Raw genomic sequence first — 23,766 nt, 5'->3', positions numbered from 1 at the left:
TCAAACACATTCCACAGAATGCCAGGGAGCAGACCCTTTCGTCTGTCTTCACAATTCCCAATACACGTCACACTCACACACCTAAAGACATTTTCTCTATTTAGGCCATAATTAAACAGTTATAAATGTATCTGCTATATGCATGTGTTGTATGTACCATTAAAAGTTCTGAACCCAGACTAATCATGGCTCAAAAACTCTTCTTCTTGAGACAAACACACTCCAAAACTCTCTTCTTGAGTTTAACCTTCCGGCAGTGTTTACCTTCAACTTTGTGGATTTGCTGAGGACTTCTTCAACTCCCTCCTAAAGAAATCATCGAGAACCTCGTCTACCGCATCACGACTCTTATTCAGCAACGAACCAATGCAAGTAACCATTTACAACTGATTAGATGCGTGTTTAAGTTTGAACCCCTTTTTAAGGTGAATTGTGTCTTTGATGATTCTCATTTTGGGTTGTGGTTAATTGATGTGAAATACTGCCATTCTTTGCTCTTCTCTTTCTTTTCCTTACTTTCCTTCATTCTATAAATATATGTTTTGCTTAGTTTGTTTGTATGTTAGTTATAGTTTCATTTATTAAATCCCTTAGATTCACAATTGATTGTCTCTGTGTTCCGCTCACATTTCAAAGTCAATGAACGATTGCTCTTTGCTACATGCTAAACTACTGCTAGCACTGTAAGTAGGAAGGCTATTGTTTCTTGGCCAGAAAGTAATCTTCCTAGAATTGATAAATAATTATATTGTCTGCTCAGTGGACGGACAGATCAAGTAATTGTAATATTGATTCTGCTACAGTTAATTCTAAGATCTAATCTAAATATTTATTATTAATTATAACCAGTTATAATTAATTATAAATAATTCCCTTTTTGAGCTAATTCGCTACATTTTTCTTGAGATGAGAGTCCACGTAGCAATCAACGAGATCGGACGGTGTAGTGTGAGTGGTGCTGGTTTAAGTAGCCGGGTTGATTACTGAGGTGATTTGGTGCAGGTGCGGGTGATTAGTACTCTGGTGACCTGGAACGCTGTGATTGGTGGGGTGAAGGGCCTGACTGATCCGTGACAATTTTTTAAAGAAAAAACTATTTAGTAACAGGAATGAAACTGGTAACAGGAAGGAATATCCATTATATTAGTATACATGTTTGACTACACATGTGAGGTATTAATGCCTGCACCGATAGAGTAAAGAGTGTTGAACATCAACTAGTGAGCTGACCTCGCTGCTAAAAAAGGCAAAATCATGTTTCTATTTAAATCTATTGGTCTGCAGAGGTTTTTGTTAGGGTTATGTTTAGGGGTAGAGGACAGGTTATAAGATAAGATATAAATAACTAAAAAATATATATAAATATTACATTAAAATTAATATTAAAAATAATAAACTTAATTAATGTCTTTTCAGTTTTTCTGTGGATATTGTTTTCTTATAGCGTAGCTCACACTTAAACACCATTCTATATATGAGTCTAATACATAATTGTCACAGGACAGAAATCATACATTTTCTGTCATACTTGCAGGAATGTAATATAAAACAACAATGCAGGAACAATCATAGGTTTTCTCTGGGCAAAAGCATTGTCTCAGTTTGGATAGAAGGCCAAAACGTTGAGAAAAAGACGCATTTTCAAATTTATCTAGATTAATATGGATGTAGCCTAATATTTACATTAATAAATCTGATGACACTACTCACTCCTGTTACTTTTACTCAGTTACTATAAGTATAGGATATATGACTATATGAGTAACAGGATTGAGATTTTAGGATAAAATGAGAAAATACATAAAATCTAGCCACATGGAGTACATGATAAAATTATGAGAATACTCAGCAAATTATAGTGATTCACAAAGATTTGTATTTTTAAAATAAACAAGTAATATCTAAGAAATAATTTAGGTAACAGGACAGTATATTTATAATGATACTCCCAGCCACTGTTACAATATCATCAAATATACAGAAAGGAAAATAAGACCACTTTCAGTCATTTCATTGCCTTCAGAAGATCCAGATGTTGCAATATTATGTTGAAAATGTGTCTTGTGGAATTTTCCCAGTTTTTTCAGAGGGGGGAATGTGTTAAGGTAACAGGACTGAGTGAAAACTAGGGGACACGACTAAAATGTGTATTTTATCCAAAATATTATACATTTATTTTATATGGAGGTACACAAAAATGCAAAACAAAAATAATTTCTGAAGGATTTTAAACATTATATTTAATGTTAAAATGTAGCATTAGACACTGGGGACATGTACAAATGCTATATTTTCAGTGTTTTAGTGTCAGTCCTCTGTCGTGTGCGTCATGTGTTCCCGCCTCTTGTTTCCATATTTGGTCTTGTTCCTGTCCTTGTTAAGTGTGATTATTAGTTAAGTCTTGTCCAGCTGTGTTTTTGTCATTATCAGTAATTGCCATGTGTATTTAGTTCCTGCTTGTTTAGTTAGTGTTTGTCTGGTCTACTCGTTATTCCCCGGTGTTCCTGTCTGTCTCAACCTTGCCTTGTCTTGATTAATTAAAGACTATTATTTTGAAGTTTATCCTCGTCTGCTTGTTCCTCGTTCCTCCCTGCTGTGTGCACCGTGACATTTAGGTAGTTTTAAATATTTTTTTTTTAAATTATATATTTTAAATTTGCAGTTAGATTAATGTGCAGGACACTTTGCTTAATAATAAAATGTATTTATTACCCATCTCGTTGAAATTGCTATATGATTATGTAATCCTAACCCCACCCCCACACCTAACCCTAAACCTACCAATACTAGGGGGGTAATAATCTGGCAAGGGTCAGAATTGGGCACAACATCGGCACTCATGTCTTTAGTTTCGGTTTCATGTCGGGGTTCGGACACTCGCGTACCATGTTCGGTCTTGTTGTGTGAGTGTGCGGTTTTGAGTTTGCTCGGCCGTGCTCTCTCCTGTTCACGTGTGTTATGTTTTGTGAAGCATGCGGTTCGTGTTCGGCCGCATGCTTTTCTTGTTGTCCTGTGTTGTTGCACGCAGTGTTTTTTTTATCGGCTGCGTGTTTTGACGTTGTCATGTCTTGTGTGAACACGCGGCTTATGAGTATTCTCATTAGTTGCGTGTTCGTGTCCTGTTTTGCACATGGCTGGTGATTTGTTTTGCTGGCCATGTGCTTGTGTTTTTGTTTTGTGTGAGCACATGGCTGTTGTCTTTGTTTTCTGTGTGCCATGTGCTCTCATGTCAATTGTCTTGACCCCATCCATCTTGTTACCTGACTATTGGTTAATTTACCCCACCTGTGTTTCCCTCATTACCCTCTTCATTTGCTCCCTATTTATTCTCCTTATATTTGCAGTCCTGGGCCAGGGAAATAGAGAAATCCTTACAAGGCTGAGGCTGATTGGTTGGCTGAGATACCACCCCGGAAGTTCGGATAGAGATCGAACATCGAATTGAAAATTGTGAAGAGAACAGACAAGTGCAGTAATCGTGGGGGGCAACATAGGGTAACATACAGTGGCTGTAATGTAAGAAAGAGAGCTGTGGAAATTGAAGAAGTAAAAGTGGTAAACAACATAAGTTATGCAGAGGCAGTGAAGAAGGTCCAAAAGCAAAAGGAGAAGTGGTGATATTGACAAAGACATCTCGAGACAAGAGGTTGGTCAAGCAGTGGAAAGTAGCCCAGCACTGACAAGGTTTGTTCATTGCTCATGTAATTAATTGCACTGACCAAGTCAGACACAAAACAGAGAAAATTAAAATAATTGTGAAGGGATTTTATTGCCATCCGAATCCAGAATGTCTAACCCGATCTGATGAATGTACGTTTCAATAGCACGATTTTCTGTTTCTATTTGGTGCACTATTTATACATATAAATGGACTTTGGCTTGCATATGATACGCAATTGGTTGGTTTAGGGGAGTGGGGTGCATATTATATACACGCCAAAATGCGTATTATATGCACACCAACAAAGTGCATATCATATACACGCAAAAAATGCATATGCATGTCAGACACGTGCATATGGTATGCACATCAAAGTCAATTGCTGCGTATAAATAGCACATAAAAACAAAAATAATAATAAAATAAAAATGTGCTTTTGATACGCATTTTCATCAGACCAGGCTTGAATGTCTGTGTTTTTCTGCCACCACCCAAGTAAAAGAAGAAAGACAAGAAAAGCAAGTAAACATTTGAAATGGGTCATTATTATGTCGGCAATACAATACTCACAATACAAAGACATCCACATGAGAAACAAATAAGGCTCAAGACAGACCTACATGTTCTTTACACAGGTATACAGGAATTGAGTGTTTGTTAAGCACAATTATCTTTAAGGAAGAACTAATTTACATACACACACACTCTTGCTTCTTTTTCCTGATTGTTACAGCTTACCCCAGTATGTTACAACCTACCTTGATAGTGGGGTAGATTGGTACAAAGGCACACCATGTATTTGATATCAACTCGTAAGGCCTGTGATACTTTTGTTTGTTACTGAGAAAGAAATACCAGCTCTTTAGATCCTGTGACTGGGGATCAGCAGTAAACTGTCATAAATGGAGACAACTTTATTTGTTTATTTGGAATATTTTTTGTTTGTGTTGTGATCAGTGGCGTAACTTGGTAATGACGGGCCCCAGTGCAGGCTATAACGACGGGCCCCCAGGGCTGCACGGTTTTTGAAGCACATACAAATACAGTGCTCCTGTCTTGAAGGGAACCCATATAAGCTAATTTGTGCCTAACCTAATTAATTTAGACTAACTAAAATCAGTATCTTATCTGTTTCTTATATTAAATTGAACAGTTCTCTTTGCGTGCGTCTCTCTCCAGCACACACGCAGGAATCACGGCAACCGCATTCCTCTCCTAGAGGCAAGAGAGCACGACCATCTCGAGGCACGCACGGTCGGATGTACCAAAAGAAAGAAACATATTCAATATGAAATTTGTTAGTCTATGTTAAATAACAGGTGGTCTATCGCTGTGTTATGGCGAGTGCTCGTTGCCACTGTTATTAGTTCTCTCTTGGAGCTTGTGCACAATGCGCATCTTCACACAGACGATCGAGCGCTTTGTTCTGGTAAAAGCACAAAACAAAATGCTCACAATCGTGTCTTTACTCTTGATATACAATCACTGATGAACACCACTTTGGTTTTAATGAGGAAAAAAAAAAAAAAAAACGAACCTCAGAATTGCTTGACAAAATTTCTACCACTAGACCATTACAGCACACAAGTAATTGTCACATATTTATATATTTATTAACTACTCTGAAGACTCTTGGCATGAATTACATTATATTATTAATATTTCTATATTAATATAGTAACTTTATCGCTAGGGGTGGCCGGCCACGGTGCGCTGCGGGCCCCTCCGCCGCACAGGCCCCAGTGCGGCTGCACTGCCTGCACTGTCGGTAGTTATGCCATTGGTTGTGATATATGTTGTCTTGTTTCTTCACAATAACAGGATGCGTGGTTTACTGCACTGTAGGTACAAAACAAGCTTTTCCCATGTGCCCTGTGCCTGTGTTGCATACTTACTACAATATGCTAATGCCAGTGCATGTCAGCTTTGAAAAATAATGAAACATTATGCATGTTATTATGTTTCTCTATGGTTTTGGACCATGTTGTACAGTTTGTACTGAGATGTCTCACTTTTGTTTACAGACTTTAAGCATAGTTGTGCAGAATCTTTCAGCTACTTAAAAAGAAAAACAGAAGCATGAAACAAATTGTGGTTAACCCCACTGTATGTCAATATATTCCCATCTATGTGGGCAATTCATAGTTAAGCTACAATGTGAACCAGACTATATGGTGGTATGGTTAAAAGTCTGGCTAAATGAGAATACATCACAAGAGACAGGAAGAGTATAACTAAAAGTATGTCTAAATACACTACATATCATGTTGAGAATTATTTTTAAATATTTAGATATAATGTTATATTAACATTTTTTTTTATTTCACTTAAAAAAATTTTTGTCAAATGTTAACAGTCCTGTAAAAATGATTGTAGTTTTGTCATAATATTTTAAGTGATGATTAAACACAATCTTTGTGAATTATTATTATTATTATTATTATTGTTCATTGCAGCATATCTGTCCATTATTTTTTTCATGTGTATATCAGATAATAAGAGACAGAAGCAGCCAAACCTCATCGTGTGCTGTTCAGACCTCAGAAAATGTCTTCACAACATTTTGTATGCCATTTGCAAGACCTGTTGTCCAATAAAACTATTATCATCTCTGTTCCACTGAGCTTTTTGTTAATTGGACTACAAGCATTCATGGATGTACAGTTTACATGCCCATGCATTGTTATATGGAACCAAGCAACTTCAAGCCTCGTCTTCATCATACCTGCTCTTGTTGTTTTTACTTTAATGGTCCTAATTTTAAGGCCCTTTAAATGTGAAGCTGGACAAACTGAGCATAAATCTGTTACAGAATTTCTAGCTTGTTTTATTCTACCTGTCGCATGGGTCTGTCTGCTGTTCCTCGATGGTGATTATCTAGCTTGTGGACTGACAGACTGGAATGGAAATTATACTTGTGATACAATGCAGAATCCAAATTGTCTGAATTGGTGTGAACCCAGTAAATGGATTGAAGGAAGAACAAAGGCTATACTCTATGACCAAATACGAAGGGCGGTTTTTATATCCAAGGTGAATGTCATATAATGTGAAAGAACAAATGAATAGACATATATCAAACAACCAAAGTATATGCCATCATTGACTTTTTTAATGAAGTTTATAGGTTATGGTCTGGCCACTGCAGTTTGCATTCCAGTACTTTTTGTCGTGTTTATAATCGACTGCACAAGTGGAACACCAAACAGAGCAAGAAACAGAGGTTCAGAGAGAATGGAGGAGAGCACTTAATAGTGACAGTTCTAGCAGTCAGTGTTTTGTAAAGCCATTAAACTACTTGAAACGGTACAACAGTACAGTTTAGTTCTGCTCCTTTTTGTGACTGAAAAGACATGGAGCAATACAACTTTTTCACAACTCAAAAGTTAAAAACCACTGAGCAGCTAAAACCTATTTAGATTTTCATGTGGGTTATGTATCATTTCTTCTTTCTGTCTGTGTGATTTATGTTTATTGTATAACAACAGGATGTGTGATTTTCTGCACCTGAAGTACAGTGCAATATTTTCTCATCTGCTAAATTTTGATGATGTTTTACTTCTGTTTTACTACTTCAAAATTCCATGTTTACTTGTTACTTGCCATTTATTTGTAATTCATTGTGAAATGTACTTGCAATTTCTGAGTAAACATTCTCTATGCCTAACTAACAATAGTCAGTGTAATCTCTCTATTTAATAAACAAATATGAAAGTACAGAAGAAGTGTACATTTTTATGCAGCATGCATGTGTGTATAATTTCTTTTGGACTGCAGGAGACAGAACATGGCAGTTGTGGAGTCATGATGTGTTTTCTTACTTTTGTAAAGGCTCTTGTTTGTTGAGAACCTGATTTTCTTAAATAGATGAGCACTTCCTGTCTCTTTCCTGTTGAGACGTGCAGCAAACACTTTTAAGTGCTGAAGAAGCAGAATGACACACATCTCAACAGAGATGGGGAGGGAGGTAAATTAAGCAGGGAAATAAAAATTGTCTCCATATTTCAGTTCATGGGCCTTATTTATAAAATATTCTGTTGTTTAATGAATGTTTATTGCATTGTTTAAGTGTTGCATGTTACCATGATGGTGTGAACTGATTCTTCATGTGGCTTTTCCTTTTACCGCCTGAATTATTATGGTGGCTGTCAGTTTATGTCAAAGGTACTGTAAGAAATTATAGTCTGCCTCGACCCAGCTTCCACTCCAAATTGTATATTAAACTATGCTCCTTTCCCTACAAAGAGCTTAATTATCATAGAGATCTTCCCGATCCTAATAATATGTAAACAGTATCTCCGGAGTGATAATTCGTCACTTGGGAGCAGCAGTAGGCCATCAATCCGCAATTTACATTTTTTTAAATGAAACTTCATTTAGGCTACATGTTGAGCGGGAAGATGAACGTAATACAGTATCAAATGTTTGAGCTTAGGATGTTCGGGGTTCATATTGACTCCGCTGAATCTGAAGTGCTGTTTGTACTTTGTCACTGCTGTAATAAAATATTATTTTTCATCAAGATCTTCGACATCTTCATCACTTTTTCTAACAAAAAAGATTTTAGTAGCAGTGTGCGTTGTTGAAAATACTGGTTTGCATTCAAATTTTCTTGTTTGTAAATTGCAGTTTTATACTGTAAAATTTAGTGTTTGTAATGTAAATGTTTTTACAGTTTTTCTGTATTTTTACAAAATTATTCTGGTAACCATAGCTGCCAAAATTATTTTGTAAAAGCTACAGTTTTTTTCACAGTGTACATGTGATTCAGAAAACAAACATACGCACAAAAAATGTGCATACAGCTCTCTTCCAGATGTGAAATAAATCATAAATGATCCTGAAATTGTGCACACCTGAATGGGTTCAGGGTCCTCATTTATAAAATGTTGCATAGAAACTGTTTTACATCTGATCTTACGATCATTTCTCAAATGTGCATATCTGTGATTCTGAGAACGAACATATGCACAAAAAAATGTATGTATACCTCTCTTCTAGATGTGAAATTTATAAATTGCTAACAATCTTGAAATTGTGTGCAGCTGAATGGTTTCACATGTCTGCTTGTAAACACCACCTTATTAATGTCATCATATAATAGAGCTCCAGTCAACTTTCAAATATTTTATTTAACAATGACGAGTGACAAGAATTGCTTAGCAGTACTCCAACATCGAAAAGTGTATAGCACTTTTTATCATCAAAGACCGTTTTTATACATATGAACTTTGGAATTTTCTGTGTATGCACGTTTTAGAAATGAGGCCACATAACTCTGCCTATTAAGGGCAGTGTAATTAATATCATTAACAAAATAAAAAGCACAAGTCAATGTCCAAATCTCTTACTTTAGAATCGCGAGTAGCAATAATTTTTTGGATTTCCGAATACCTGCAGTACTTCGACTCTCCGCTATGAGGAAAAGTGTGTACGTTTGGTTAGACCCTGCCTTGGTGCCAAGCACTTTCACAGGTCAAAGGCCTTTTTTTTAATAATAATAATAAATAGGAGCGTTGTTCAAATCTGTGCGTACCACTGTGTGTCAGTCTCTTTCACCAATCACTTGTATTCTATGGAATGGTAACTTTGCCTAACATTCTGCCTAACAAGTGCATCTCAAAAAATTTGAATACCGTGAAAAAGTTTGTCAAAATTATGATTCGTCAGTTTCTGTTAGTCCCACCCACAATTATGTTAAAGATTTGAGAACGCGCACGTTTGAAAATAGTGTTGAATTTGAAAATAGTGAAACAAACCTCATTCAGTCTTTAAAAAGTATTGGATATCCCAAATGAAACGTAAGTCTTTTGCGCTGAATCCGGACCGCCTACAAATTAAACCACCAGGTGATGGATTTATAGATTGGAAACTTCTGAGCCAATCGTGTTTAAAGCATCATATTAGCATATGTACAGTGTTTGATCTGCTAAATAGATGCGTTATTTGTGGAAAGAAACAAATAAACGTTGTGCTGTATACTCTTCTCCACAACAAACTGCATCTGAGCTCATTTCTACAGTCCTCGATATTATCTACTCTCCTTTGAACGCGAACTGAGACACTTGATTATGAGATAGTCTGCGAAGCCCTGTCCTCTCAGACTAAGGTAACGTTAATGCTTTACATACAATAAACTTTAGTTAACGTTAGGCAATTGTCACGAATCCGGTCTATGCACTTCCGTTCACCCACCACCAGAGGTCACCCGCTCTCCATCATATTGACTCTCACACTACACAGACTGTTACACTTACACTGAACTTCAGTTCCCACAATCCATTTCACTCTGATTACGCACACGGCTGCAGCCAATCACACTCTCTACATAAGCCATGGACTTCTTGTCTCTCACTGCCGAGTATTGTTTAGCATTTATCACTCTTCTAGTGATAGCTACTTTACAGAGCCAGTTCCCAGTCTAGTTCATAGTTCCTAGTTTAGTCTAGTCTTGCCTTGCCTTGCCTGTTTTCCTGTGTGAAGATCCTTGCCTTTGTATTTTCGGATTGCCCTATCTTCTTGCTGTTTGTAGTGATGGGAAGTTCGGATCATTTTACTGACTCGGACCTTTGAGTCTCGTTCAGCAAAATGAATCTTTTTTCGAGTCATTTCGTTCATTTTAGCAAAATATAATTCAATCAACACAAACTCAGCACACCTGAGAAGTTGATAGGTGCGTAAGAAAAAAACTCCAACAACAAAGTGGAATCCAATCAATAAAAAATGATGATCCCGCACACTATCGGTCCATGCTAAATATAGAAATTTATTACAAAAAAAAAAAAAAGCCACGTTTCGGTCCACTGACCTTCATCAAGCTTGTGTATGCTGTTACAGAGAAAACATTTAAAGACAGTCACAATCAATGAATGTACTCAACACTACAATACTCAACTCATGATTAGCGAGGACTCAAATATCCAATAGAAAACACTTTTCAATACCACCAACAAACAATGTTCCCCACTTTACAAACACATCCAATGACACCTGCAAAGTCACATTGTTAGACAATAAATATCTAAACAAAATTACAATATCATCTCTTCACAATTAAATAGACACTCAAAAATACAGTACAATAAAGAACACCCTACAACATTACATTAAATAATGCTTCATCATTTAACCCCAAGGGTGATAAAGTTTGCAAAGTCACAATCCAAAACAATTCACGTCTTAATAAAAGATATTGAATTTAGGTTTAGCTTATGAGGCTGTCACATGATGAACGAACGACTCAAACCTGAAGACTGGGGATACGAACTAATCAATTCTCTTTCCGGCTCTGACTGCATAGGTTACACGTATGGGGCTGTCACGTGATGAACGAATGACTCAAACCTGAAGACTCGGGATACAAACTAATCAATTCTCTTTTCGGCTCTGACTGCATAGGTTACCAGTATGGGGCTGTCACGTGATGAACGAAGACTCCGATTTGACACGGAACTAATTCAGTGCAGAACCTATAGGATGTTGCGCATGCGCGACTGAACAAATCATTCTCCGAGACGACTCGTTCGTCCCGAGTCACATTAAAGATTCGTTCAAAAAGAACGAATCGTTCAAGAACGACCCATCACTAGCCGTTTGGACTCTGTTCGCCCCTGTCTGGACTATTGTTTGTGTTTACGGATTACCCCTTTTGTCAAGTTCTCTGGATTCTGTTCGCCGATCGAAGACCCATGCTTGTCCTAGGAACCGTGCCTGCTTTATGACCACGTCTCTGAATAAAAGCCTTACAAATGGATCCACACGTCTCACGTCTCGTTTGCCCCGTAAGAGCAATGCATTAACTAACATTAACAATGAGAAATATCGTTCCAGTATTAATTAGTTTGTTAATAAAATTTCAACTTTTTGTTAGCTCAGGTATGGTTAACAGATCAAACTTTTAATTTGAATAAATAATGTAGTAGTAAATGTTGAAATTAAAATCAATGTTAATCAATGCGTTAGAAGTATTGTATATTGAATCTTTATGCTGCGTTTTCTGTTGACAATTTGATATGCAGTTTTTATAAGCTACACCTTGCCCACCCGGTTTTATGCACCCACTTAAAAATTTCTGGCCTCACCCCTGCTTTCATATATTCTAGATGCATTACTTGTAAACTAAAACATTTCAAATGTTTTTTTTTTGTTTTTTTTTATTAGAGCTTACAGCTCATGAAAGTCAAAAATTCAGTATCTCAAAATATTAGAATATTTAAATTTGAGTTTCATTAAACGACCATCCCTACAGTATAAATCCCAGGTATGGCTTGTTCTTTCAAACCACAATAATGGGGAAGACTGCTGACTTGACAATAATTGACAAAAGAGGGTAAGCAGGGCTCTAGACTGCGACCTTTTTTTGAGAATGTGCAAGTAAAAATTTGACTGGTCGCACATGTGCGAGTGCATGGTCTGCGCAGCTCCAAAGCCTCTGCTATACAGCTCACGCTGCCGAGCCACTGCACATTGTATAGCAGGAGTCAGATTTCACTGATCACGTGAAGAGAGGCGCTTTCAGCGCGAGCGCTTCAGGTGTAGAAGCCTGGTTTATATCAACGTCAGCACTAGCGCGAAGGTGGGCGCCACGGATGGAGCGCAACGGAGGATTTGGTTTTCAAGCTAAAGTAAAAGGCCGCTTCTTAAACCAGAGAAGGTGAACATGTTCGTATTCTTGTAGAAAAAAAAAAAACAAAAACATGCAAGTCCTGTCAGCGACAGCCAGTTTAGTTTTAATTTTCTTTTTGTTTTCGTTTTGAAAAACTTGTTATCTTTGCTGTTTACCTCGAGTTATACTATGGAAGCTTTCCTTATTTATTTATTTATTTTAATATGTTTATGTTTGCTAAACATTCTGTAATTTATTCGTCGGTATAATACAGCATGTGATGCATCCTATGCCATGCCTCGTCTTATTCGTTTTTGTTAATAAATGTTATGCAAGCTAGTTTGTCATTGTAGCCTACTGTTTTATTGTTGCTGTGCTTTTTAATTAAGAATAACAATGAATCAATCTTTTGTTTTAGTCTTAAAAAGTGAAAGGTGTATAGATATAAGCAAAACAGACAATTATCTTTTCTTGTAAAACTTGACACCAAGATCGAGGTTTTGAAAGTGAAAGTGAAAGTGAAAACGCACGAAAAAAGGAATTCCTGTTCACAAAATTTAAATCACAAATAATACTGATGAAAAAGAACGGGTTGAATGTTGAACACTTTTGTTACCATATAAGTATAAACTATGATAAAAGTTCATCAGCATGCATTGATTAATCAAATGTTGTAGCAAAAAATAAATAAATAAATAAAATTGGTCACACTTTATATTAGGTGGCCTTAATTACTATGTACTTACATCAAAAAAAAAAAAATACAATGTACTTAGGTAAGGTTAGGGTCAGGTTTGGTGGTATGGGTAGGTTTAAAGTGCATATTGCAGGTTAAATTTTTTTTCCAAATGAATATATAAACTTGTATGAAAATACCATATGAACCATTAATCCAGGATTTGAAAATGTTTTACAAGACGTGAGTGCACAAATTTAGAAGAAAAAGTGACGCATTCCTTGACAGTTCTCAAAAACCGCTTTTTTTTCAACATCGCGTCATATTACGTCACATAAGGGAGTCGTGTGCCACGCTCTGATGGTATTCAGTGGAGCGGGCGCGAGTCAGTGTGTTTTCTAGAGTTATTTTTAATTCAATTTATCATGGTCATGGTAAATTGTGTTTGTGGAGGTAACACTAACTCCAGCCTGTCAGGACATCGAGTCCACAGGTTTCCTAACAAGAAAAAGGACGGTATATTCCGGGCCTCGGTGCAGCTGAAGAGACGGGACTTCACTGATGCATCTGCTTCGAGAAACGCGGAGTTGTGTAGCTTAACGATCACTTTACACCGGAGGATTATCATCATCCTGGCGATATGAGTTCCACATGGGATGCCGAAGCAAGAGCCTAGTGCGACTCGGTGCACACAGCAGCTTCATCGGGTCCCGGTCCGCATGTGTTCGGCCGCCGGCGGGAGACATGATGCTCACGGATCCGTCAGAGATGCTGCTCCAAATCAGTGAACATAATTATTTAAATAATGCTAATATTATAACCATCAAGTCTAGTTACAGCTTAGTGTCATTGTTTGTACAACTAATTGGTAACTTTTTTTGTCATGTGGTGTTTTTATAAGTGTTACTCCCCTCGAGTTGAATCAAAGGCTCAGGTCGTTCTTGGTTTTAACAGACATTTATTCGAACACGAGCCTGTAGTGTGTCTTGTACATTACAGTCTTGCATCCCTTTTTACGTCCCAACAATGCCTTCAGAACTACGAAAGGAAATACATAAAACTTAAATTAACCCTCTAAAAGTAGTGTTTACACATAATAACGAACGGAAAATACATACAAACTAATAAATAAGGTGCACATTCAACACATAAGAAAACACACTTTATTGGTTAATTATACATTAACACACGGTACTTTACACATGTTCACATACGGCAAAGCAATTGACACGATAAACCACATACCTCATTGGCCTCTCTAACTCAAGAGGAATAAACTTGGAGGGTTACAGTTTCTTCTTCTTAAACACAAACCAATATAACTTCTTACAGCCGTAACTCTTACAGACATGTTACTAGTGCAGCACCTCCAGTGGCTATTACATGTAGTGCACCGGAAAAAATATCCTGATTGCAACAATTAAATAATTCCCAAACTAAACAAAGGAGAAATAGGTTCCCCCCTTTTTCTATAGTTTTGGCTGAATAATATGAAATAAATTGACATGTATTAACAAGAAAAATATATATTACTTATTTATTCTATTTATTCTGAACATTTTAACTATTTATTGACCTTTTAAATGTAAAGTGCATATATCAATATATGAGAGTTGCCTCTGACGGCAGCTACAATAAGGCTTTGGATGATGAGAGTGTTAAGATCTGAAGCAGTGGAGACCAGCTGTTAGGAACCACCTCTACTGGACTGCAGCTTCCTCTCCTAACGGAGATGCAGATGTGATGGAGGCCAAATGGAAAAGCATGGTCAGCAGTGAATGTGATCTAAACGTAAGCTTCTCCCAGCATATGCGTCAGGCCTCATGGAGTCTCTGAGAGAGGAATACTGCAGGTCACCACAGGCTCCACGAGAACGCAGCACTGTCTTGTCTTCCACTACACCTGCTCCTCTACAGATCCCTCCAGAGGATCAACAAGATAAGGCTGTTGGCGTGTATCTAGCACAGCATTCACCATTTAACACACTTTAACAACGCATTAGTGTGATACCCAGACTGAAAGATTGTTAAATGTGTCAGATGGTATATTTTTCTTTTGGTAGTATATGTTTGGTACACCTACACACACACACACACACATATATATATATATATATATATATATATTGTCACGAATCCAGTCTGCACTTCCATTCACCCTCCACCAGAGGTCACTCGCTCACCACATGGACTTCACACCATACATAACACTGGACTTCATTTCCCATCATCCAACACTGATCACAGCTGTCACCAATCACTCATTGCACTAATCACACGCACACCTGATCCCACGCACACACTGATCACAAACCTTATATCACCCTGGACTTTGTTTCCCTCGTGGCCGAGTATTGTATGCATTTACCGCTCCCCTAGCCGTAGCAACTCTACAGAGCCCCTGTTAGTTTGGATTGTGTTTTCCCCGTGTTTGTTCTACCCGTATTCCCTGGATTAACCCTTGCCTTGCCGTCTGGACACTGTTTGCCCCCTATTGGATTCTAGCCCGTGTTCCCTGGATTATCTCTTTGCCTTGCCCACTGGATACTGTTTGCCGATCGTCGACCTCCGCTTGCCCTAGGATTACTCTTTGTCTTGTCCCTGCTATACCTGTTTGCCATTGCTCAACCCTGCCTGTATTTATGACCATGCCTATAAATAAAAGCTTGCATTTGGATCCGCACGTCTCACGTCTCATCAGCCCCGTTACAGAATACTCGGCCACACAAGGATCCAGCAGCTTTTCCAGCAATGGACCCTGGTCAGGTATGGATCCATTCAACCAGTTGCTCGATCTACGACAGGGGAGTTCATCCTTTGAAGAGTACGTCACTCAATTCTGTGAGCTAGCGTATATGATCTCATTTGATGAGGTTGTATTAAAAGACATTTTCCGTTTTGGACTGAGCGAGCCAATCAAGTCATGTTTACCTGAGGGGAAATTTAATTGTAGTTTACCATAAACTACCTACTGATAAACAAAAAAATTGACTGACTTACAACTTCGTCTCAGCTAAGAAGATCACCAGAGCCACACAACGTGATACTCCTCATGACCTCACAAACTCAGCTTTGGCCTCCCGCCTTCCAAAGGAATGCACCTCTTTTCTCTTCTTCTCATAAAAAAACAGAACACCCAAACTTTTATGGACTTTGCCCAAAAGGACAATCCAGAAAAGACTGCTGCTATTAAAGCAATATACTCAAGAGACAATATATATATGAATGTGGTATTTTATGTTTTGTTTAACTTGCTGTGGTTATTAGAACTCAGGATATTTTAATCTATGACTTAACCTGTTTAGTAGGTAAAATTATAGGTATTCAATATGACAAATACCTCATGTTTGATGTTGAATTAACCATTGTTTTGATTGCAATACGTTGAAAAGGATGAATGTTGACTTTTAGCATCATAAGATATGATTATAACACTTTATAGAAATCTGCTAGGATATTTCCTTCATGTGACATATTTATTAGCAGATAATGTATGCACGAAAAAGAAGTCGTGCTGGGCGGGGCTCCGCCCTACAGAGACAATGTGATTGGGTCAGACAGTGAATAGGATGGACTTAATTCTGTCCGATAAAACAGACACCCAACTTTGAAAAGTTAGGAAGAAAAGTGTTGGGTTGGAACCACTGGGAGCAACTGGTGAAACTGCAAGGAGACTTGGCTGAAAGTCTGGGCGTTGCCCCCTGATCGCGCTACGAAACATCTGGCTGATCATCTTAAAAGACTTCAACACCCTGTCCACGTCTGACCAAAGAAAACTTGCAAAGCCGCCGCGTAAGAACTTCAAACTTGCTATTCGCGCGCTACCAGAAAGCCATCAAATCCAAAGGAGGAATCCCGAGTGACGTCACGCAACAACAACACGTCAGCAGGAAAGTCCGGGGCTTCCCTCCAGCAACACCCCTCAAGAAGTACAGCCTTCAACTCAACTTCAACTCACAGCAAGTAAAACAAACAAATCTTTAATTCGCTGAGCTGATTGAATTGAATAAATCGAGTCTTCTGTTTGTGACGTCCCAAGGTCGTCTTTATTCTCAGGAAAAGAGAATAGTTAACTTCCTTCAAACTGCTTTGATTTTGCCATAATGTGTGTATGTATGTGTTTTGTTTATTTGTATTGTACCCTAGAATAGTAAATAAACTCTCTATTCATTTTTAATGAATAGTCTGGTGCCTTGATTTTCAAATCTTAAATTATTTGCCATAGATCGTGTTACCTGTGCTCAAAGATTTCCCAATCAATTCTGTATTATTATCAACAATAAGAAGAATTGCTACAATATACTGTATTAATACTCGCTGGTCGAGTCGTTAATAAGGTATAAATTATACAATTTTGATTAATATCAATTAATCAGATCAAAACTGATTAGAATTTCTACGATTTGGTTCCCTAAAGCTAAAATTTATAAGTGAAGGATAAAACCTTTACAGCGCCTCCCTATCTCCGTGCTGCCAGAGCGCATCCAAGAGTCCGCGCTTCCAGAGCGCCCCGTGCCTGCGCCACGGCGCCTCTATCTTCGCGCCCAGAGCGCATCCAAGAGTCCACGCTTCCAGGCGCCCCGTGCCTGCGCCACGAAGGCGCCTCCCTATCTTCGCGCTTCCAGAGCGCATCCAAGAGTCCACGCTTCCAGAGCGCCCCCCCATGCCTGCGCCACAAAGGCGCCTCCCCAGCTCCGCGCTTTTAGAGTGCCGCCAAGAGCCCGCACTGCCCGAGCACCGCCAAGAGTCCGCGCTGCCCGAGCACCGCCAAGAGTCCGCGCTGCCCTGCCCGAGCACCGCCAAGAGTCCGCGCTGCCCTGCCCGAGCACCGCCAAGAGTCCGCGCTGCCCTGCCCGAGCACCGCCAAGAGTCCGCGCTGCCCTGCCCGAGCACCGCCAAGAGTCCGCGCTGCCCTGCCCGAGCACCGCCAAGAGTCCGCGCTGCCCTGCCCGAGCACCGCCAGAGTCGCGCTGCCCTGCCCGAGCACCGCCAAGAGTCCGCGCTGCCCGAGCACCGCCAAGAGTCCGCGCTGCCCGAGCACCGCCGAGAGTCCGCGCTGCCCGAGCACCGCCGAGAGTCCGCGCTGCCCGAGCACCGCCAAGAGTCCGCGCTGCCCAAGCGGAGCCAAGAGTCCGCGCTGCCCGAGCGCCGCCCAGAGCCCGCTATCCCTTATCGCCTGCCCAAAATTTTTGGGGGTAGTAGGGTTCCTGCCAGAGAGGCCGAGGCGAGGGCCGAGGTCTCGGGGGCAGACCCGCCATGGCCTCCTGAGTCCCCTGACCCACCATGGCCTCCTGAGTTCCCAGACCCGCCATGGCCTCCTGAGTCCCCTGGTCCGCCCTGGAGGCCTCCAGAGTGCCCCCCCCCCTACCCATTGGATGTTGTACGGCGCGGGACGCGCCTATTGGGAGGGGGGAGGGTAGAGTCAGACTGTGTCTCTGCGTCTTGTGGTTCCCCTCCTCTCGTGTCCTTATTTGGAGTTCCTGTCCATGTCCTAATTTAGTGTTCATTAGTTTATTCGTCCCCAGCCCTGTGTTATTAATTATCCCGTTTCCCCCAGTATTCTTAAGTCCTGTGTTCCCTCGCCTCAGTGTGCGGTCTTGTATGTCAATAGTTGAATGTCTATCATCTATGTTGTCATAGTGAATGAGTTTGGTTATTGTAAATAAAGTCCTTTGCTCCGAAGCTCCTACGTCTCCGCGTGTCCCTGGCGGCAACGACAACAGCAACGTGACAGAAGACCGAACCAACACAGAAAGGATGGAGTTCGCCGCCAGCTTCTCCATCCTCATCCAGCGTGATTTCCCTTTCTATGAGTTTGCGGGGGAGTTCTGTAAGTTGGCCACGGGTGTCGCAGGGGAACGACACGACAATCGTCCACCTGTTCCGGCTCAGGGTCTCCTACCACCGTCCCGTGGACCTCCCAGACACCACAGGATTGTGCTGGAGGGAAGGAGTCTACCGGTGTCTGGGAAGCGTCCGGTCCCGAGTCGGAACCAGCCCGCCGCCCGCGGCTTTCCCTCACACGCCGCCGTCCGCGGCCCGCCCTAGTCCGCCGCCAGAGAGTATGGCAAGCCCGCCGCCAGAGAATATGGCAAGCCTGCCAGTGCCTGCCCCTCGCAAGTACCCACCAGTGCCTGCCCCTCACAAATGCCCCCCAGTGTCTCCGCTGGTCCCGTCCAGCTCCGCGCTTCCAGAGCGCCGCCCAGAGCCCGCTATCCCTGATCGCCTGCCCAGTACCACCTTAAATTTCCCAAAGAAAATAGTTTTAGTTCCTGTAGGTAGGGTTCCTGCCAGAGAGGCAGAGGCGAGGGCCGAGGTCTCGGAGGCAGACCCGCCATGGCCTCCTGAGTCCCCTGGTCCCCTGGTCCCCTGGACCCCTGGAGAAGTGACGTAAGCCGGTCGATAGCAACGTCATTTGTTCGCAGCGTTCAACAACATAAACAAAGAAGAACAATGTTAAAAACAGGAGGATGGAGGATGCTGTGATTGGAGCTGTGTTTTTGTTATGTCTCGCGGGTTTCACAATAATTTGACATATACGTCAAGCGATTGAAAGAACGGAAAGGAGGACGTTGAATCTCCAACGACAACTTGCAGTGCTACATTTCATTGAGGCTGATAGAAGCACAAAATGCCGTAGACGAAGTCTTCAGGTAAATGCCGTTTATAAATGCTCTCAGTATGATACAATGTTTACACAGTATGTTTACACGGTGTTTTAAATCATGGCTGGTGAGGGCGTTTTCGTACACTTTTAGCTAATCGGCGTACACTTACGTCACGGATAGTTCCTAGAACTGTTTTAGACCCCACTCTGAAATAGGAGCTAATTTAGTTCCTCCAAATGGAGTTCCTGGAACTAAAACCATTCCTCGTTCCCGCGGTGCGAACACGCCAAAAAGTGAATTAGAAAAATTAGAAAATGGGAGGCCTTTTATAAACAACTTCTTAGATGATTTCCAGTAGGATGTCACAAGACATTGGGATCCACCTACTGTCTATAAAAGACCGAAGTGCGATGATGCAATCAAATGCTGCTTCGAGACCACCTGAAGAGCCTCTCCGGCACCAGAACCATTGCTGATATTGCCTTGAGCAAAGAACTTTTTCATATTTATACTTTAATACTTATATACAGTAGTTGTAGAATATTTGTACTGCTTACTTACTAACTGTAATAAATAAACCGACTTATATTTATATAACACAAGTCTGCCTCCCCTGGCATTGATTTATAGCTAAGCCAGAGCAGACCACGGAGAAGTCTTCTGTGACCTGTTTTGGAAATATGAATTCAGATGCTTATGAGATAGGACATAACTGACTTACTTTACCTAACCTGAGAATAAATAAAATAAGGTAGAAGGAGTAGGAAATTTAGCACTATAAAACAGTACTTACATAAAAAAAAAACATATTTTTTTACTTTTCTCTGCACCGGACTGCTGATGTCTTTTCCTGAGCATAGCTGTCCATCAATTATGATTGTAGCACATGTGTCAAATAATATGCACTTGCTGCTAATATTAACCTTAGGCCAGTAGGTTGGAGATGTAATTAAAACAACAATCGAGTCAAAATAAAACTTTGTATTGAAAATAACTTTTGTACTGGTTGCTGTGGTTTTTTAAAAGGAAAATAAAACCAAATGAAAATCAAACAATTGTAACAATTTTCTTTCTTTAGTAACAATTGTTCAATATAAGATCACAATTGCATGATTTTCAACTCCAATGAAATTAATTGAACAATTTCATCTGACTCTCTGGTCATCTATTTGTTCAGTAGGGTGCACCCTTTAGGCTATGCAAAATTCCTAGAATACAACACTTTTGAGATCACCATAAACATTTACAATGTTCACAATTAATCATTTTGACAGTTCACTCAATTCAAGTTAAACATAATTCCTTGGTGTTGAACACAAGGCCAAATAAACAGTTCAGAAGAAAGCAGTTCATAACTCAGTTAAAAAAATTTGTTTGAAATGTTCATTTAAAAAAGATTCAGTTCAGGAAGTTCATTGAAATGTTCAGTTCAATAAGATTCGACTCAAAACATTTGATCCAAAAGATTCAGTTCGAGGAATCAAAAAAAAAAAAATAATAATAATATCAATAGAATCTTGGAGAAATGATTTGATTCAATCGTTCCAAATGACAAAAACTGATCCGTCAGAGCAGAAACGAAAATGCTCTTGAAAAGTCTCTCAAAACACAGCTCAGTTCGGTTTATGAAACCTAGTAGGTAATCGGAACTTTCCTACTCATTTCCTCGGGTGATGGTTGGAACTCAACTCCCAACAATCGGTGTTCATCTCACTGGGAAGGCTCGCCATCTTACATTAACACGCTGAAATAAACGTAGTTCCAACGTAGGACAAAAGACCTGACCTGCATATTTAACAGGCAGTTAAGAAAAGAATTTGGATGTGGCTCAGACCAGATGGGTTAATCTTCATTGCCCTTGTGCATCAATGAGACTTGTGCAGCCAACACCCTGTCACTGGTTTGTGGTCTGTTTTTGGACCACCATTGGGAAATTCTCACCACTGCTGATTGGGGGCAACCCACAAGCCTTGGTGTCTCAGAGATACTCTGACCCAGTTGGCTTGTCATAACAATTTGTCTGTTGCCAAAGTCACTCTGATCTTTATTCATGCCCATTTCCCCTGCATCCAACACACTGATGATGAGAACAGGTTGTTTGCTCACCATCTAATCTACCCAGACCTTAATAAGTGGACTTGTTAGGAGATGATCAACAATCACTTCACCTGTGACTAGTCATAATGTGTTGGCTCATCATTGTGTTCTCAGTGTCATGTGGAAAAGTTACTTCTCGCATTCATGACCTCAAGGCTAAATTAGTGGAATGCATTACTGGGTGGATGTTCTGCAGGTTTAAAACTTCTACTGGTCTAAAATGCACCAGCTATAGTACTTACTATCCAACCAAGAAGTATGGCCTTATTAACCCGGTTCTGTCCACACTGCATTGACTACCTATTAAGCCTCGAATACATTTTAAAATCTTGCTGGTTTTGCTCCTCGGTAGGCTACTTAAGCAATCTCCTACAGCAGGGTTTGAGTTCTCCCTGGTAACTATTGGTTTTACTAAAAAAGTATGTGTTGCGATCTGAAACCCGTTGGATGTCGAGCTGGGATGTTTTCAGGAAATTAAAACCAGCACCATTTTCGTATTAACGCTATTCATTACTTTCATTTAGTTCAAACGGTGACAGCGTGAAATTAAACTACAAGTTTAGAACACAAAAACTACAAGTTACAGCTCTGAACTGTGTCTAGTTATGTATTTTAAATCCAGAGAGTAGTAGAACAGGAGAAGAATTGGAGATAGCCTGCACGCTGTAATCTGTGATGTTTTATGAACAGATATACATGTTTAAATGTTTGCAAGTTTTGTGTGTTCCTTGGGGTCATTTTGTATCTTTTACATGTACAGTGACTAAAATAAGTCTTTAACCACATTAAAGTGACTTACTTGTGATACTTGACTGTTGTACTTTTATTTTCATTGCCTCTCTTTAAAGTGGTCATATGATGCGATTTCAAGTTTTCCTTTCTCTTTGGAATTTTACAAGATGTTCATGCATAGATAAGATCCCTAAAGTTGCAAAGACTAAAGTCTCAAAACCAAAGAGATATTCTTTATAAAAGTTAAGACTCTGCCATGCCCCCTTAAAACACCTCATTTAAACACACCCCCACATGTCTTCGTCACTGTGTGGGAAGATTTGCATAACAACGCCCAAATGTATATTCAAAGAACGAGGGCATAACTATTATTCTCGCTGTAGTATTGTTGCTGCCACCGGCGCCATGTCGTGGAGATGCTGTGTTTCGTTGTGAAAGTGAAAGTATTTTGTTTGGGCTTCCAAAAGAGGACACAACTAGAAATCAGTGGTTAAGTTGTATTTACAACACTGTTCCAGAACAGTGCAACCCAAATACTCAGATGTGTGCGGCACATTTTACGGAGGACTGTTTCCTGAACCTGGGAGGAGAGTTGCCTACAATGCTAGCTGTGCTCAAAGGCTGTTTCTATAAAGTGGGGCAATTCCAACTTTGCAAGGACAGTCTGGTGCTTCTGACTCACAGCCTGTAAGTACGTTTGCTTATTTAAAGAATTTGCTACTTACTATTCAAACGCGAGTTTTGAGCAGTGTAGAGTAGTGCTTGTTTGTTGTTTCTCCAATCACAAATGCAAACATGGTATTATGTCATTATTAAAGTCATTAAAGTCATTATAATCAGTAATTATGTCCCCCACTAGATGCAACAAATGCCTCGTTTGTAATGGGTTTTATTGTCGCGCCGGGACAAGGCATCACAATATGGTAGGGGGCGTAACATTTCCGTCACATGCGTGAAGTATTCAGCCAATCACAATGCACTGGATAGCTGGCCAATCAGAGCACACCTCGCTTCTTAGAATGATGAACTTTGTAAAAATCGACGTGTTTCAGAAAGGCGGAGCATAGAGCAGCAACAATAACGTACAGTATGTGGAAAATAATGTGTTTTTGAACCTTAAACTGCATAAACACATTGCATTACACCAAATAATGTTCTTTTTAGCACGTCGTATGACCCCTTTAAACCAGTTTTTCTCAAACTTCTGTTCCTGAAAAACATGATGATCAGCCAACTTCAGATAGCCATAACTTTTGTTACGTTCATTTTTGAAAAAAAAAAAAAAAAAGTTTTGGAAATGGCTTGAACCTAGCTTTTATATGGTTTCAAAGCCTATAATAGGTAAAATTTCCCCATGTGGTGGGTTTTCCTAGATTGCTTCACATATT

The sequence above is a fragment of the Onychostoma macrolepis genome, chromosome 22 (assembly GCF_012432095.1).
Source record: "Onychostoma macrolepis isolate SWU-2019 chromosome 22, ASM1243209v1, whole genome shotgun sequence".
NCBI classification, from domain to species: domain Eukaryota; kingdom Metazoa; phylum Chordata; class Actinopteri; order Cypriniformes; family Cyprinidae; genus Onychostoma; species Onychostoma macrolepis.
The sequence above is the reverse complement of the archived record's forward strand: the minus strand, read 5'-3'. Positions refer to the sequence as shown.